At 46.6% G+C, this 16,832-nt stretch overlaps 1 long non-coding RNA gene across 3 annotated transcripts in view; it reads left to right on the forward strand.

Moving 5' to 3' along the window:
- The first annotated feature begins 3,608 nt into the window (after positions 1–3,608).
- LOC135980816 (uncharacterized) overlaps positions 3,609–16,832 on the forward strand; it is a 35,152-nt gene continuing 21,928 nt past the window's right edge. For 2 of the 3 annotated variants that reach the window (XR_010597718.1, XR_010597716.1), the window contains exons 1-2: positions 3,609–4,727; positions 6,881–6,985. This is a non-coding gene — a long non-coding RNA (uncharacterized LOC135980816). The remainder of the gene's footprint in view (positions 4,728–6,880; positions 6,986–16,832) is intronic. The other variant, XR_010597717.1, reaches the window with a different exon arrangement.

Here is a 16,832-nt window from a genome sequence, read left to right on the forward strand (position 1 = left end):
GTTTACTGTGTTAGACTCCATTAGTTTAGTCCAAAAGAGCTTAAGCTGCCCGCATTCTCTCCACCAAATTTATTACCTGCACAAAATTCTCTATTACTCACACATTCAAGGGCACCCACCTTTACCCCAGTTCCTAGAGCTCAAGGCATATCCCTTTTAATTTAGGCACCCCCACCCTTTCCCAGTTCCTAGGGCTCCAGGCAAAAAGCACCTAACTTTACCCCTCCATGGGCTCTGGGCTCTACTCCTCCATGGGCTCTGAGCAAACACCCTTTCCCTGTGGACTCTGGGTTTAATCTTTTGCGGGTTTATGGGGTCTTTTACCAGTGAGAGAGACTTACACAGTAATGTACTACAGAACCTCTATTTATTAACAATCACCAAAAACAGAATGCACACGCTACACACAGTGCTCACCACTGCCAATAAGACAGATGAACTTTTCTTGATGGCCAGTCAGAATCAGGTCTGTCTGGGGGACTCCAGTTTCTGAACAGTGTCATTGGCAGAGTGTTAAGGTCTGGCAGCTCTGATCTTTGGGGCTGTGTCCTGGAGTTGGTTCCCTGTCTCTGGACATAATTTCTCCACTCGAACAGGCAATCAGCCTGAGTTCTGAGTCCCGGGAACAGAATGTATCCATAAATTAACTTGCGAACTGCGACATGGGAACTTGTAGGGAGCGACCCCACCCTGCCGTCTTTTACCTCCTATTGCAATGGATAAACTACAAATTGTTTGTACCATCCGTCTCCTTCCTCTCTACCAAACCTCACTGGAGCCTCCACATTCTGTTACCCAGGGTTCTTTCAACTCAAAGAACTTTTACTTTGTCTGAGGTGGTGTCAGGAAATAAATCAGGGGAGACACGGCCGTCCGACCGATAGATGGCTGGCACAAACAGGACAACACAAGAGTGCTTTCACTTCAAGCTAAACTTTACTTAGTCTCAAGCACTTACACATGTCCACAACAGGTTAGTAAAACACCCTCAACCCTCGATAATTACTGAAGCTGAGTGTGGCTCTCGAGTGGCACAGCAGAGGGGAACACAAGATACATCCAGAGGGAGAGACCAGTGCTCAAACTTTTCCCCCTTATTTATACATTATTAATACAATGACATGTCACTTAAAGAAACCTTGTTAAGCAAGCAGTTTCAACAGTCAAGCAAGAGGTTTCCTTCTGATTATTGATTAACCAGGTGTTGATTTTTTCCAGAGTTTGCAGCCTTGAGGCCCCTAAAATGAATGTATCAGCAACTTCAATACAATTCTTATCATGAAGGACAGGGTGTCAATCTGCCCTTTCTGTGGCACCCAAACCCCCCTCCCCTCCTGCCTTGGTTAAGCTAAGCCTGCTGGATGGCCACTTTACGGCCTGCGACTTGGCTACTTTTAGCAATAAGCAATAGTGGTTTCAGGCACTTTACTGTAAGAATGCCACTCTAAAACCATTCTACAGTCTATCAAGCTGCCTGGAAACAGTGAACTATGTATGTGTTTTTGAGGAAATGTGTTCCATTCACAAAGCTTGTCCATTTCAGTTAGAAGTAGTCCGTGAGGTCCATAGGTGACAAAATCATTTGTCCCAAATATGCCAGTAGTTTTAAATTTTGTCCAGAAATGTGCCAATAGTGAGGAGGGAAAAGGCTGTGGATTTCTGTGTTTTTGCATGCAGTCATAACAGGCTAAGTCATATGGAAGCTAATGTAGCATCCTGTTGATTCCCTGATGAATTCTGACTCAATCGTGTATGTTGATAGCTACAGACTTTTCCTGAAGCAGGATCTCTACGTAGTTAGTCACATTTCAGAGAAGGACATATTTTATAGGGCCGCCTCACTAGCTGATTGGCCCACTCCACTCATAGATGTGCTGCTCAGCCAATATATATTTTAATACTTCTGTGCATAGGCACCGACTTCCCCTCTTCCCTGTGGGTGCTTGACTCCCCCCCCCTCTGCCCCCGGTCCCAACGCCACTTCCATGAGGCCCCGCCCTTGCCCTGCCTCTTCCCACCCCTGCCCCACCCCATTCCAACCCCTTCCCCAAAGTCACCGCCCCAACTCGGCCCCCTCCCTGCCCCATTCCAACCCCTTCCCCAAATCCCTGCCCCAGCCCCGCCTCTTCTCCTCCTCCTCCCCGAGCGCACCACATTCCCACTTCTCCACCTCCCTCCCAGAGCGTGCTAACACTCCCAAACAGCTGTTTGGCGGCAGTTGGGCGGGAAGCGCTGAGAGATAGGCAGAGGAGCAGGGATTCGGAGCGCTCAGGGAGGAGCAGGTGGGGCGGGGGTGAGGGGAGCTTGGCTGCCGGTGGGTACAGAGCACCCACTAATTTTTCCCCATGGGTGCTCCAGCCCCAGAGCACCCACGGAGTCAGTGCCTATGCTTCTGTGGCATAAACTGCAGATTTCTTGGAATGACACCTCCCCTTGTCAGTCAATTACCACAAGAACTGTTATGTCCTCCAAAATGTGGAAGGCCTGAAATCACAGAAAAAGCTTTTGTACCACGGCCACTCATAGCATACTCCTCCTCCTCCAGCCTTCCTCTCCACCCCCAAAAAAACCCAAGTAGTTTTGTAATTTTCTAAAATAAAGAAAGCAGTTTGGATTTTTAACTTACCATTGTGCCTGCAATTCTTCCACTGTGATTAACCAAGCTGTATCCAGGAGGCTTCTATGGTCTGACGCATCCTTCTCACAATATATTGAAGTTCAGTTGATAAATGTATCATTTTATGTTCTTAAAATTCCATGAGGAATTTTTCTGTGCTCCTGCAGTGAGTTCTTTGAGACAATAAGCCCATGTTTTATCCTGATCCAGGCCCCTGGATGTCTACTGGCTGCAGAGCCTCTACAGCTCACCCACATCGCAGCAGCAGCCTGAGCCAATGTCCCTTCACAGACTGTTCCAAGAGGAAGTGTTTCCATGATAAACTTATGGTTGTGGACGGGGCCAACAAGCAAGTCCAGTACCAAAGACAGAGGGACTTGTGACTTCAGGAAAGGTATGCTGAGAGGCAAAAGGCAAGGCTCAGGCTGGCAGCACAGCTTGAGGACAGGGTTTCAGCATGGGAGCAGGCACTTGCTCTGCAGTTCCTGGAAGAGGAACAGTGGCTAAGGGAGGAAGACAGAGCTCAGCAGAAAGAACTGTTTGAGTGATTCATGTCACTAATGATCTCAAGAGTAGCATCTTCTGCTGCTTCATCTACATCACAGCCTGAGTCCCCTGCATGATCCTTGCAGCAGTCCAGAAGCAGCTTGAAAGACTCCATGGCTGGGTGACCCATGCAATTGGGCCCCATGAGTGGCTGGGCAGGACAATCTTGCCCCATGCAGCCCTCCATATTAACCCTCTCCTCTTTGGATCCCTCCACCTCCTTCCCCTAGAGTCACATGCCCAGCAAATGAGGAAAGAAGAACAATGGAATAGTAATTACATTTCAACAGAGAGTTGTTACCATTGTGAAGAAAAAAACAGGCCCATGCAAATCTTTGGTTGTTTTGCATGTGGAGGGGGCAGATTAAGGACTCCTTCAGCTTCAGGTAGACACAAAGCCTCCTGTGGTGCAGAGGGAGTGTGATGCTAGAGATTCAAACATGAGCAGACTATGGGTGATTGCTATTTTCTATTGCACGATATGAAAATATTGCCACATTTTATTCTCGGGCTTTTATTGATTTATTTCTTGTTTGTTCATACTTTACATACACAAGTCAAGTGCAACTTTAAAGAAATCAATGAGGATTTCTGTTGAAGAGGGCTGTGTGCTGATTATTTATCTTATGGCCTGTTATCTCCCACTTTGTTTATATTTTCCTTCTTTTTTCCCATGCCAGAGTGCTGAGTGATAACAGCTTTCTGCTGATGCCATTGCTTTTTACTAAGAGTAATTGGATTGTGATTGGCCCTGCTGCGGCTGTAGGGTGAGGAAGAAGCTTCCCCCTGCTCATGTGTTGTGCAGGGTCCACTCATAATAGCTGTCCCTGAGTTCCATGTGCTCTGGGAACACTGGATCTACTCCCTCCTGCTCCTCTCCCACCAAAGAATACAACAGGAGGAGGATGGGAATGGGTAGGTTCATACTCCTAGCCCCCAGGCCCAGCAGAGCTCACATGTAATGAGCAAAGCTGGGTCAGACTGTGGGTACATCCATACTACCCGCCGGATCGGCGGGTAGCGATCGATCTCATAGACTCATAGACTTTAAGGTCAGAAGGGACCATTATGATCATCTGGTCTGACCCCCTGCATGCTGCAGGCCACAAAACCGTCCCTACCCCTTCCCTGGACTCTGCTGTTGAAGTCCCCAATCCTGTGTTTTAGTGACTTCAATTGGCAGAGACCCTCCTGCTAGTGATCCCTGCCCCATGCTGCGGAGGAAGGCGAAAAACCTCCAGAGGCTCAGCCAATCTACCCTGGAGGAAAATTCCTTCCCGACCCCAAATATGGCGATCAGTAAGACCCCGAGCATATAGGCAAGAGTCTCCAGCCTGACCCCTGTTAGCCATTATATTATTTACCTACCATTGCTTGGTATTCCTTGGCTACTATGTTTTACCATTAAACATATTGGGGATCGATTTATTGCGTCTCGTCTAGATGCGATAAATCAATCCCCGAAGGTGCTCCCCGTCGACTCTGGAACTCCACCAGGGTGAGAGGCGGAAGCGGAGTCGACAAGGGAGCTGCGGCCGTCGATCCCGTGCCGTGAGGACGGGAGGTAAGTCAATCTAAGATACGTCGACTTCAGCTACGCTATTCTCGCAGCTACGCTATTCTGCAATTCCCCTCCCCTCCCACCCCCACCTCCCATAGACTAGGCCTGTGACACAAACTCTGAACTGCTCCTTGTGAGATGGTTTAGCTCTGTCACCCACTACATAGGACTGCTACGGTTTTGGCCCTAAGACTTACACTAATGTTAGAAAGCGAGGGGCTTATTGGGTATATGTGGTTCCTGGAGTTCAGATAGCAGATTACTAATCTACCATACATGAAACTACAAACGTTGCAAATTTTCCTATCCTAACCTTTAGTCCATTTTTTACTATGGGTAATATTATCAAAGCACTTACGTGGCCTCGGAACCCATTCTTTTTCTACAGGACATAGGCTCTTAAGTGACCAAGGTGTTTTAGAAAAAAAAGAGTAGGACTGAACTAGATCAGTCCTTGAACTGCAGAGACCTAAAGAAAGCCAAGGGTGATTCCGTAAGTGGTACTCTTCCCTCTGAGTTAGTAATGAACCAATGCCCAAACTAAGTGGGTACAAGAGGATGCTGTGAGCAGATGACAGTGCTATTCTTTTGGATGAGACATATAATTAAGGTTCTGACTACTAGCAGACTTTAAAGATCCCATGGCACATGTTTTGCAACAGTAGAGGTATTCTCCCCAATGTTGTTCTAGCCGAATTCCAATAGGGGTAATTAATTGTGGTAGATTCTGACTCAGAAAATCCCCCCCTGTGACTTTCTAATTGGCTAGGTCTTCACTTCCTGCCCCAAACTGTTATATAATGTTGCTGCGGTCTGTTAAAAAAGCTGCCATATTTCACCACTGAAGTGGCTGCATTTCAGTGAGGCAGTGACCCTTGTGTGTGTAGGTTTTTTGGAAAATATTTTGAAAATTTCAAGTATAATTATTTACTATTTTTTTCCTTTGTTAAATTTGTAAAATGCTTTGGAAAAACTCAGGCTGGAAGGTGTTATATAAATATAATATCTTATTTTGCACTAGTTCTTATGTAAAATATTATATGGATTCATATCATTCACAGCCTATACATTTACTACATATTTTCCAGGAATCTGTCTCTACTTCAGTTGTTCCAAAGTCATGATCAGGAGCTCAAAGAAACATTTTTAGCACCTCTATCACTTTTGTTCTATCTCGTGAACTAAAAATACATATTCCTGGAGTGGTGCTAAGAGACCAGTACTACCAATCTTTTCTAAAAGAGAGATTTCAAACTATCCAGTATCTGCAAACATGCAGTGTCTCAAATGTCACCCTGAGAGTCTTTTACAAAATGCCTGCTACTGAATGCCCCCAAAGCTTTGAAATCGATAGCAGCAATTATACACATGTCTAAAAGAGCCTCCCCTCTTTGGTAACTGATATCCTCTACACCACAAGTGGGTACTTCACAGCAAAGCAAAATCTGCCTTCATCACAAGCAGTAGTTAGTTTCTTTCTGTGAACACATAACTGAATGTCATGTCATTATCAGCACTGTGTTTTGGGAGGACTTTATGTTTGTGGGCATTTATCTACTTTCTTTCAGTTGGCTAATTACAGCTACACACTCTCCAGCTGGAAATGTTTAACCCAATCCATGCCCAAATTTTCTGCGGCTGCCCCGACAAGGCTTTTAGGGATTTTAGCTGGGCATGGGGGCAGGGGAGGGAAGAATAATTCCAAAATGGGTAGTGAACTGTTTTAAGTCCCGCTTATTCTTGTTATTGCAAAGCAAACTGCGGCAGAAACAAAATAGCAGATCTCTCTTTTCTTTTAGACAACATGGGGCCCAATGCTACTCACATGGAAGCCAGTAGCAGTTTTGCAATAGACTTTGGTGGGAGCAGGTTGAGACCTTACTTTGTAACTGACAACTTTTCTACAAATAAATTGTAATTGTAAACTCTCCTCTTTTGCTCTTTTTTCACTGACATGGGGAAAGACTAAAGTCCAAATCTCGCAAATACTTATGTACAGGCTTAGTTTTACACATGTGAGTAGACCTATACATTTCAATGGGGACTGAGTGTCTGTACCCAGCAGGGGGGTATTCTTGAAAGAGAGGAGAAGAATATAAACAGGGGACAATGACACCATTACTTCACCTGCCTCTCCTCCCCCATCTCTATACAAGGAAGCAAGATCATCAGGAAGGCAAAGAAACTCTACTGAGACTATGGCAGGGGCTGGTCCTAACTAGAAGGCATTCCAGTTAGCAAGAACCGCCGTGAAGTTTTGGGTGAGAGAAATCCTTTCACTTTTAGAATTATTAGCATGGTAAAGTTTAAGAATTAGGGTGCAATTTTGTATTTTATTTCCTTTAGTAACCTGCTCTGATCTTCTATGCCAACATCACTTAATCACTTAAAATCTATCTTTCTATAGTTAATAAATCTGTTTTGTATTTAATCTAAACCTGTGTGTTTTTGACTGAAGGGTTTGGGGAATCTACTCAGGTTACAATGGCTGGTGCATGGTCAATTTCTTTGTTAAACTGGCAGACCTTATGAGCTTGTACAGCTCAGTAAGTAACTGAATGGAACAAGACAGCACATTTCTGGGGTGCAAGGCTGGGACTAGGGATATATTAATGTTGTCCTATATGTAATTCAAGAGTGGCTGGGCATAGCACTCTGGTATATGTCTGGGGGTGGCTTGCATGCTAGAGGCTGGGGTGCGTGATAGGATGTCAGCTCACACAGCAAAGCAGGGCATAGTGCACATCAGACTGGAGAATTAAAGGGGGCACAATGATCTCACAGTTCAGATTGTACCCTGGGTGATGTCACAATAGGTTACAAGACTTTTGTGGATGAATGCATTGATCTAACTCAGGGATCAGCAACCTTTGGCACGTGGCCCGCTAGGGTAAGCTCCCTGGCAGGCCGGGCCAGTTTGTATACCTGCTGCGTCCACAGGTTTGGCCAATCGCGCCTCCCACTGGCCGCAGTTCGCCACTCCAAGCCAATGGGGGCTACAGGAAGCGGCGTGGGCTGAGCGATGTGCTGGCTGCCACTTCCCACAGCCCCCATTGGCCTGGATTGGCGAACTGCGGCCAGTGGGAGCCGCGATTAGCCAAACCTGCAAACGCGGCAGGTAAACAAACTGGCCCAGCCCGCCAGGGGGCTTACCCTGGTGGGCCACGTGCAAAGGTTGCCGATCCCTGATCTAGCTGCATGGGGGGTTGTGGGAAGAACAAAGAGGAAGACAATGGCCCCAGAACACACTTGAAAGCCAATGAGGAAAGCTATTGTTTCAAAGATCTTACATGCCATCTCCAACACATTGCAAGCCTTGTTCTGCCAAGGCTAGAAATTAGATAAAAGGGCTATAAACAGTTAAAAAGTAACAATCTCTGGGAAACGGGGTGACCAAAAAGATTAAGCAGTTTTAAAGGAACCTCTCCCAGACAAAGGGGAAATGGATTGTGAGTTAAGGGAACTTAGACCTACCAGAGTCCAAGGGTGCTGGACAAAAGTCAGGATTGTTGTGGAGGGAGTGCAACCCAAGGCTTGATCTGAGAGTTGGAGAATCATGTGATTCCCTCCTGAAAGAGGTGAGGGCTTGAGGCCTGAGACCTTAGAAGGCACACACTCAAAGAGACCAAGAGGACTCAGAGGCACAGTTAGGCCAGTAAACATGGCATATGCATAAGAATTTGTAGGATCAGAGTTTACATACTAACTTTTACAGGAAAATCATTGCAAATTAGCCTCTATCCAGAAAAAAAACCAGCAAAGTTACTGCATTAAAAAAAAAAATCTCAGTTTTCTATCAAACCAGCATGTTGACATCTATGAGAAAATAGCATACATCAAGACGTGGTAGGTGAATAAGTCAGCTTTGAAGATTTCACCATATACAGAAATCTTTTCTTTTTTAAAAGATAGAATAAGTAGACAAAATTACCATCCTGCTGACTGAAAGCAATCGAGGTGTACTACATTAGTCACTGTGTGGAGAGGAATAACTGCCCATGTTATGCACAAGACAGAAGCAAAATTATTTGAGGCTAATCTGAAATTCAGAGCTGCTTCTTCTTGGTGACACCCTCCATATAACGAACAAGAAAAGGAGAGCAGTCCTGCTAATTAGAAATGGCTTCTCCTTTTTAAACGGTTGGTGACATCCTTGCTCTCTTTCATCTTCAGACTTTGATCCTAGCAAATATAACAATCAGTGTCCTATCCTGAGAGGCAATGTACTAAGCTCTGTATTTACTTTTTCTCCCTCCTGTTAGACCAATTATGCTGCCTGTACCAACATCAAACACAACATACACCATCTTTCTACATGTAGGTGATTGTAAATACCCAACTATATTTTAGAATAAGCACGGTGCTGGGCAGTTGTGTTTTCACTTTACACAAACTGTTTTTTGAGTAGAAACACATTGTAACTGGCAGTGCACTCAGGTTCTCAGGAGTATTATACTTAGTTACCAGAAGACACCTGGGCTGTGCTTCCTTCTTATAATTATAGGGATCAAATAATTCACCATAGATGAATTTCAGTTCTTGTTTTCAGTTCTTATCATTTTTGGACATAATAATTAAATCTGATCTATGACTCATTCATTAAAGCCATTGTGTAAATAATAAATATAACATGTCAATGTTTGATAATGTTGCTAAAAAAATTCCTATTCAGAAAAATTAAAAACAGGACATGCTTCTCTATTAAATGGATATTAACCTTGCATCTGCATCTGAATACTTTGTAATAAATTACTGTACAACTGAAATTCAGACAAAGTATATACTTCATAGTTAAAAAGATGCAGTGTTTGCCTAGGGTGACCAGGTGTTCAGTTTTTGACTGGAACACCCAGTCAAAAAAGGATCCTGGAGGCTCGCTGACCGGGCCGTTGACTGTCTGGTCGGTGGCGCTGCGCAGCGGGGCTGGCAAGTTCCCTGCTAGCCTCCATGGCGTGCGGCTCCCGGGAAACAATGGCATGTCCCCGCTCTGGCTCCTACGTGTAGGGGCAGCCAGAGGGCTCTGCACACTGCCCCTGCCCCAAGCACCGCCCCTGCAGCTCCCATTGGCTGGGAACTGCGGCCCATGGGAGCTGCGGGAGTGGCACCTGCAGATGGGGCAGCACGCAGAGCCACCTGGCCGCATCTCCGTGTAGGAGCCAGAGGGGGCACATGCTGCTGCTTCTGGGAGCTGATTAAGGTAAGTGCCGCCCAGAGCCAGCACCCAGACCCCTTCCTGGGCCCCAATTCCCTGGCCCAGTCCTGATCCCTGTCCCGCCCTCCGAACCCCTCGGTCCCAGCCCGGAGCACCCTCCTATACCCCAAAGCCCTCATCCCCACCCAGAGTCTGCACCCCCAGCCAGAGCCCTCACAGCCCCCCGCAGCCCAACCCCTTGATCCAGTCCGGAACCCCCTCTTGTAACCCAAACCCCTTAGCCCTAGCTCCACTCCAGAGCATGCACTCCCAGCCAGAGCCCTCACCCCCTCCCACACCCCAGCCCCCTGAGCCAACCTGGTGAAAATGAGCGAGTGAGTGAGGGTGGGGAGAGCGAGTGACAGAGGGAGGGGATGGAGTGATCAGGGGGTGGGGCCTCAGAGAAGGGGAGGGGCATGGGTGGGGCCTTGGAGGATGGGCAGGGCGGGGCGGGGTGGGGCAAGGGTGTTTGGTTTTGTGCAAGTAGAAAGTTAGTAACCCTAGCCCCAGTCTGGTGAAAGTCAGTGAGAGTGGGGCAGAGCAAGCGTCGGAAGGAGGGGAGATGGAATGAGCAGGGCAGGGCCTCAGAGAAGGAGTAGGGGTGAGGCCTTGGGGAAGGGGTGTTTGGTTTTGTGTGATTAGAAAGTTGGCAACCCTACGTTTGCCAGAAAATATAGAAGCAATCAAAGAGCAGAGAACAGGAAAGTGAATGCTTCACTAAAAAGTAATTAAGGATAGAGTGACATCCCCGATACCATATTAATTATAATTCAAGAATGCTTTTAAGTTAACATCCTTGTAGCTTTTACATACATCATTCTCTTGCATAATAAAATATTTTCAAAAATTAAAGCATAGACCTGTGCTTTGGGATATCAGAGGATGGAGAAAGCTATGAGACACATTTGCACTATGTTTCCTGACTATGAGAAAAACTTCAGGATGCTTATCGCTTGGCTATGGCTGCTGCCCAGAATAACTCAGATAGTAACACGCACTAGTATGATGCAGGAGCTCCATCCAGGGGACAGAGTTCTGCTATGAAATGTGGGTGTTGCCGGAGAACATAAGATTGCTGACAGATGGAAGGCAATACCTTACCTGGTAGTGGAAAAGCTGGGAGATCTGCCGATCTACAAGATTAAACCTGAGACAGGGCCAGGGCAAATAAAGATGGTACATAGAAACCTCCTACTATCTGTGGGGGAATTGGTAGGCGCCCCTTATGGGATGCACCATGACATGGGATATGGGCAGAAAATGGGTGCTAGACCAAATCCACTACCCAACACGTGCAGTGGGCCCTGTGGGGGCTAATCCACCCTTATCTAGCACATCTGAGAGAGAGTCTGAGGAGGAGGACACTACCATGGAGTATCCTAGAATGGAGACCAGATTCCGGCCTCCATCAGAAGAACCCAGTGAAAGCTCCACTTCTTCAGCTCTAAACCCCAGGGCAGAAGCATTTAGGCCTGTTGCTGGCAACCCCCCATCAATGATGAGACCAGTCTAAGACAATGAGCTTGCCTCACTAACATTCCCAGACTTCCTGGAAGAAAAACAGGCATGTGATGACATGCCTAGGTGGCTGAACAGAGAGGACATACAAGTGGTAGGTACCTCTGGTGACCTGGATATTCCAGTACCTGGGCAAGAGATGCAGGGGCCTGTGCCAGTAGAGGGAGTACCCTCAAGGGAACCCTCATCATCCCCAGAAGAAGTCCCCACTGCCCCTGCCATGCCCACTCTCAATAGGCGTGACAGGGTTATAAGGCCAGTAAATGGGATAACTTACGATGCACCTGCAATGGTTAGTGAGGAAGTGATATATTAGCTCACAGGGTTGTGGCAGCCATAGTGGGTTTCCTCAGACCCTTTGAGGAGAACTCATGCAGTTGATATAATCTGGAGCATGATTTGCCAGGATGACAAATTCTCGGCAGGGGGGTGAGGGGAGGATGTAAGCAGGGTCTGAATGAATGTTTCCCTGACAGCTATCTTGGAGGGGGAGAGACTCTGGGTGTGGTTACGTAAATACAGTTTGCTCCTGCTTTGCTTAGATTTGCTTAGATATTCAGCAGATGGAGCGGTGTTTTGCTCATTGTAATCAACTTGGCTGGTGTTGGGTCACAGATCACATTAGTACTGAATGCAGGGGTAGTGAAATGCTCTTATCAATGTTGTGATTATTGTGGAAATGCAGGGAAGCAGGACTGTGTTTAACCTGTTCCAAATGGGGAGGAAGTCACCCTTAGCGGAGAGGACCTCATTGAGCCAGGGGCGCGACTGCCAGAGCCCTGTGAAAGTAAGAGGGTTGGGAACATGAGTCTTGGTCAGGAGGCTGCACACACTCTCCCCCTGCCCTCTCTAAACTAGCTTAACCTGTTCTTCCCCACTGTCCAAAGAATAGAGCTAAATAGGCTTCATTAAGAGCCTCTTTTGTTATTTTAATTGCTTAATCAGAGCTGAAACTAGATGTGGTAGGACTGTATTTCTGTCCTGCCTGCTAAAAGCTAAAATCACTGAGAACTGAAATAACTTGAGATGGGGCAGTGTTTCTGCCCACTGTGCAAAAGAGCTGAAAATCGCTGAGAGATTGATGTGCAGAGGTCACGGCAGAGAGGCAGAAAGTGACTGACAGTCAGCTGGCGAATGAGTAATGAGCTGGGCAGCAGTGAAGAGGCGTGATGAGCAGCCAGCAGGGTGGTGGCAGGAGGCACAACAAACAGCCAGCAGGGCGGCGGTGATAAGGTGCAAGGAGCAGCCAGCTGGGTGGCTGGTGGAGGAGCGCGATGAGAATGGTGAGCAGGTGGCCGGTGAGAGGCCAGTGGAGCAAGTAAGATGCCTCTTTACCCCACACCCAGGGTGGGAGGTGAACTCTGCAGATGCACCTCTGAACTCTGAGACTGCACTGACCAAGGACAGCAACTGTGAGTGGGGTGCAGAGAAGGGTCGGGCATGTGAAAGGGACTTTTGGGTTCCTGGATTTAAGGACCTGAGGGGAAAAGGGCACTGTCCAACCTACTTGGGGTGGGTCTTTTACTCACGGTTTATGTTTATGAACCCTGTTCACGGTGTTTTCCCAAATTAACTCCGAGTTATTCCCTCCTTTTATTAAAAGTGTCTTTTCTACACTCAGATTCTGTGCTTGCAAGAGGGGAAGTATTGCCTCTCAAAGGCGCCCAGGAGTGGTGTGTAATTTTCCCAGGTTACTGGGTGGGCACTCAAGCCGGTTCTGTGTTGTATCGATGGAAAGGAACCACTAGATATTGAACCCAGCCCTGGTTGCTGCTGGCTCCACCTGGCAGAAGGGTTAGAAATACAACCAAAGCTTCCTTACATATATAGCACTGCTTATTGTTGGGTTTTTACACAGTATACAAGTGATTTTTTTAAATCGGAGAAAAGAGCGAAGGAATAAGTTGCTTTAACAATGAACCAGGATCAGTTGGGAGGAATCGGAAACTGCAGAAGGGCTTGGGAAGGCTGCCACCTAGGTCCCCAGGACCCAGACATATCCACGGAGGGCTGATAGGTCCTCTGGCATAGGTCACTGTTTGATTGAAAGGATAAAATGTAAAGCTGTGCTTGACACTGGATCCCAAGTGCCTATTATATTCCTCTTCTTCTACCAGAAGGTTTTAGGCACTTGTCAATACAGCTTCTGAATGGAGTAGGCCCATGTGGCCTTAGAGAGGATGAATGCCCAAAGATATGTCATCGTATACCTGGAATTTCCTGAGGAAGTGAAGTGGATACTGCAGTACTAATATACCCTGACCCTGATGTGTCCGTGCTGTTAAGGACCAACTCTAGACTTTTCAGGGTACTCTCCAATTACGGAGGGGGAGCAATACCTGAACACCCTGAGAAACCATGCATTTTGTGCTGCAGCCAAGAGAGCATAGAGAACTGCAAGGAAGATAGTCGAGTTACTAGTGGGAACACTAATGTATGCAGACAAGGCACCCTAAGTGGTACTGGCAAGGAGTGAGAAAAAAATTGCTTGATGTAAGTATCTGCCTGAAAGACAGTAAGAAGACACTTGAAATTATATAGCAGTCATTTGGAGGAAATCTCCTGGAGGAGTGCTGATCCCAAGCAGAGTCATAAACTTACCTGCAAAAGCCAAGGGAAAAGTGGCTATGATAATTGCTAATGAAACTAACCTTGATATTGTTGTGAAACAAGGACAGAAGATAGCAGATCTATTTGAGCCAGAAACCACTGCAAAGACCAAGCTTCACCAATAAACCCTGCAAGGTTTGACATGAGGATTCAGACACTGATGACATTTTCTGTTGAATTAGGCACTTGGCCTTTAGTGTTTGCACAAAATATTCAAGTAAATTCTTCAAGCAAAAGAAAAGAGCCCTGAACTTTCCAAGCTTCATCAGAGAGTGCTGCCCTAGTGAGACCAATGCTTATTAAAAAAGGTCATTCTATAAACAATGTAATATTTCAAGATTTTAAATATTTTTCTAGCTCTGTATGTTCATCATGTAGGCTAATGGATTTTTATCCACTTGCCAGTTCTGATTAAAAAACCTGCCAACAACAATGAAACTGTGACAAATCCATAAGCTGGTGGAATTTTGATCTCCGAGGTTCTTCCTGCTTTTCTCCACACCTATGTATCTCCCTCTCTTCTTTTTAGCCTCTGCACTGTGAAAAGCTCACTGTTAAGTGACGAGACTGAAATCAGAGGTGCTCTCACTTCTCTCTGCCCCATTGATTTTAGTGGCATTGCTCTGGATTTTCACCAGTGTGGCTGCGAGTAAAATCTGACCCAGTCTCTCCCTCTTCTACAAAATTATTACTCAGGGCAGGTCTTCACTACGGGGGGGGGGGGTCGATTTAAGATACGCAAATTCAGCTACGCGAATAGTGTAGCTGAATTTGACGTATCGCAGCCGACTTACCCCGCTGTAGGGACGGCGGCAAAATCGACCTCTGCGGCTTCCCGTCGACGGCGCTTACTCCCACCTCTGCTGGTGGAGTAAGCGCGTCGATTCGGGGATCGATTGTTGCGTCCCAACGGGACGCGATAAATCGATCCCCGAGAGGTCGATTTCTATCCGCCAATTCAGGCGGGTAGTGTAGACCTAGCCTCAGTTTGCGGTAAATGGGAAGTAATTATAAAACATCAGGACCAATGTGTGATATTACAGTGTGTAAACAAAACGTTCTAATAACAATGATTTACTATAAGTAGTGAGATTACCTCTGCTTTATGTAAACCTTGTGTTAATGGAGGTATAAAATTAAAAAAACCTTAGTCAGCTTCAGTAGAGAAGGATTATCAAGTCACAGACCCCACTATAGTCTTGCTGCATGTGTGTACTGAAAATATAGAGTACAGTCCACATGCATGTTCCAGGAAACCTGCAGAACTGCTGCATAATTTATTTTGTGGAGGGGGTTTCAGACTAGGCTGTAGTTTAATCTATTACAGCATGTTTCAATCAAGTAGTAGCTTTTCTGTATCCTGTTTATTGTATGCCTGCCAATTATGTTTATTACAGACAGGTGGAGTTAAAGCAGTCACACAGTAAATTAAAATGAGAACCATCCAAATTAGCAAATACAGGGCAAAATCCTGAAGCCATGGAAATCAAAGGGAGCTTTGCTATAGATGTCACGGGTTCAGGATCACGCCCATAGATGGTTTTAAATTAACTGTATAAGAGTAATAATAATAGACAGCACGTGTAACAAGCAAATCTCAAAGCACTTTACAAAGGAGGTCAGTATAAAAATCAACAATAAAATTGGCTAAAATTCCATTGTAGTTAAGGGGAGTTTTGCCTGTGACTTCAATGAGGCCAGGATTTTATCTATTATTGGTCCACAAATAATTTTCCAATACCCTCTGAAACACAAAATACACTGATAACACATGGAATATAAGATGTAGTGTTCATTATGAGTCCGTGTAGATGCACTTGACCAGGGGTGGCCAAACCATAGCTCACAAGTAGCATGCGGCTCTTTTACAGTTAAAGTGTGGCTCGTGGACCTTCCCCCATGTTCTGCCTACCAGACTCGGAGGGGGGAGAGGGGGCGAGGGGAGCTCAGGGCTTCTGCCAGAGATGATTGGTTCTTGCTGAGAGTGGGGGTGGGGCACAATTTAAAGCCCCCCCACCCCCAAGAGCTTGAGTCACAACCTCCTAGGCATGCTCCCCCTCTTACCTTCAGCAGCCGTCACTGAAGCACCCAGGTGTTAGCTCCATAGGGAGAGGCAGCAGCAAAAGAGAGGCTCCCTCTGCAGTGCCCAGCTGTTTGCCACTGATTCTCCACACAGCCACAGCTCCCAATTTGTCGGCTCCAGCAGCTGCCATGCAGGGAGGGGGCCCAGCAGCACCATGTGACATAGCAGGGTCAGCAAACACTGGCAAAAATCTGGGGGGGCATGTGACCCCACGTCCTCCCCCCCCCGTCCCCCCGCCACATCACCTCTGGCTTCTGCCCAACAGGGAGGTGGGGCTCAGGGCTTCAGCCCCATAGGACACACCTGCCAAAGCTCAAGACTTCAGCAGGAGCAGGGCTGAAACCCCGCACCCCAGCAGGCACACCCTGGCTCTCAAACTTCTGAAGATTGTTGTATGTGGCTCAGAGGGTCAGTAAATTTGGCCACCCCTGCTCTAGATGATTTTCCACAGCCCTACCAATTTGTGCTATGGCACCCTCAGATCTCACCACTAAGCAAGCTCACCCTAGGCCAGTGCTTGAAGGGGGCCCTCTAAAGACTGCTTATTATAGATGCAGTAGGAAGTAGTGCCTGTGATACACTATATGGAACTCTTCCCCTTGACTAAATATGGAATCAGTTCCCTACAAGGGTGGTGGTGGGAGTATTGTGCTGCTATTGCTGTCTTCCATGTGGAATATGAAACTAAGATGGCTCCTGACACTTA

This window comes from Chrysemys picta, chromosome 1 (assembly GCF_011386835.1).
Source record: "Chrysemys picta bellii isolate R12L10 chromosome 1, ASM1138683v2, whole genome shotgun sequence".
Classification (NCBI taxonomy): domain Eukaryota; kingdom Metazoa; phylum Chordata; order Testudines; family Emydidae; genus Chrysemys; species Chrysemys picta.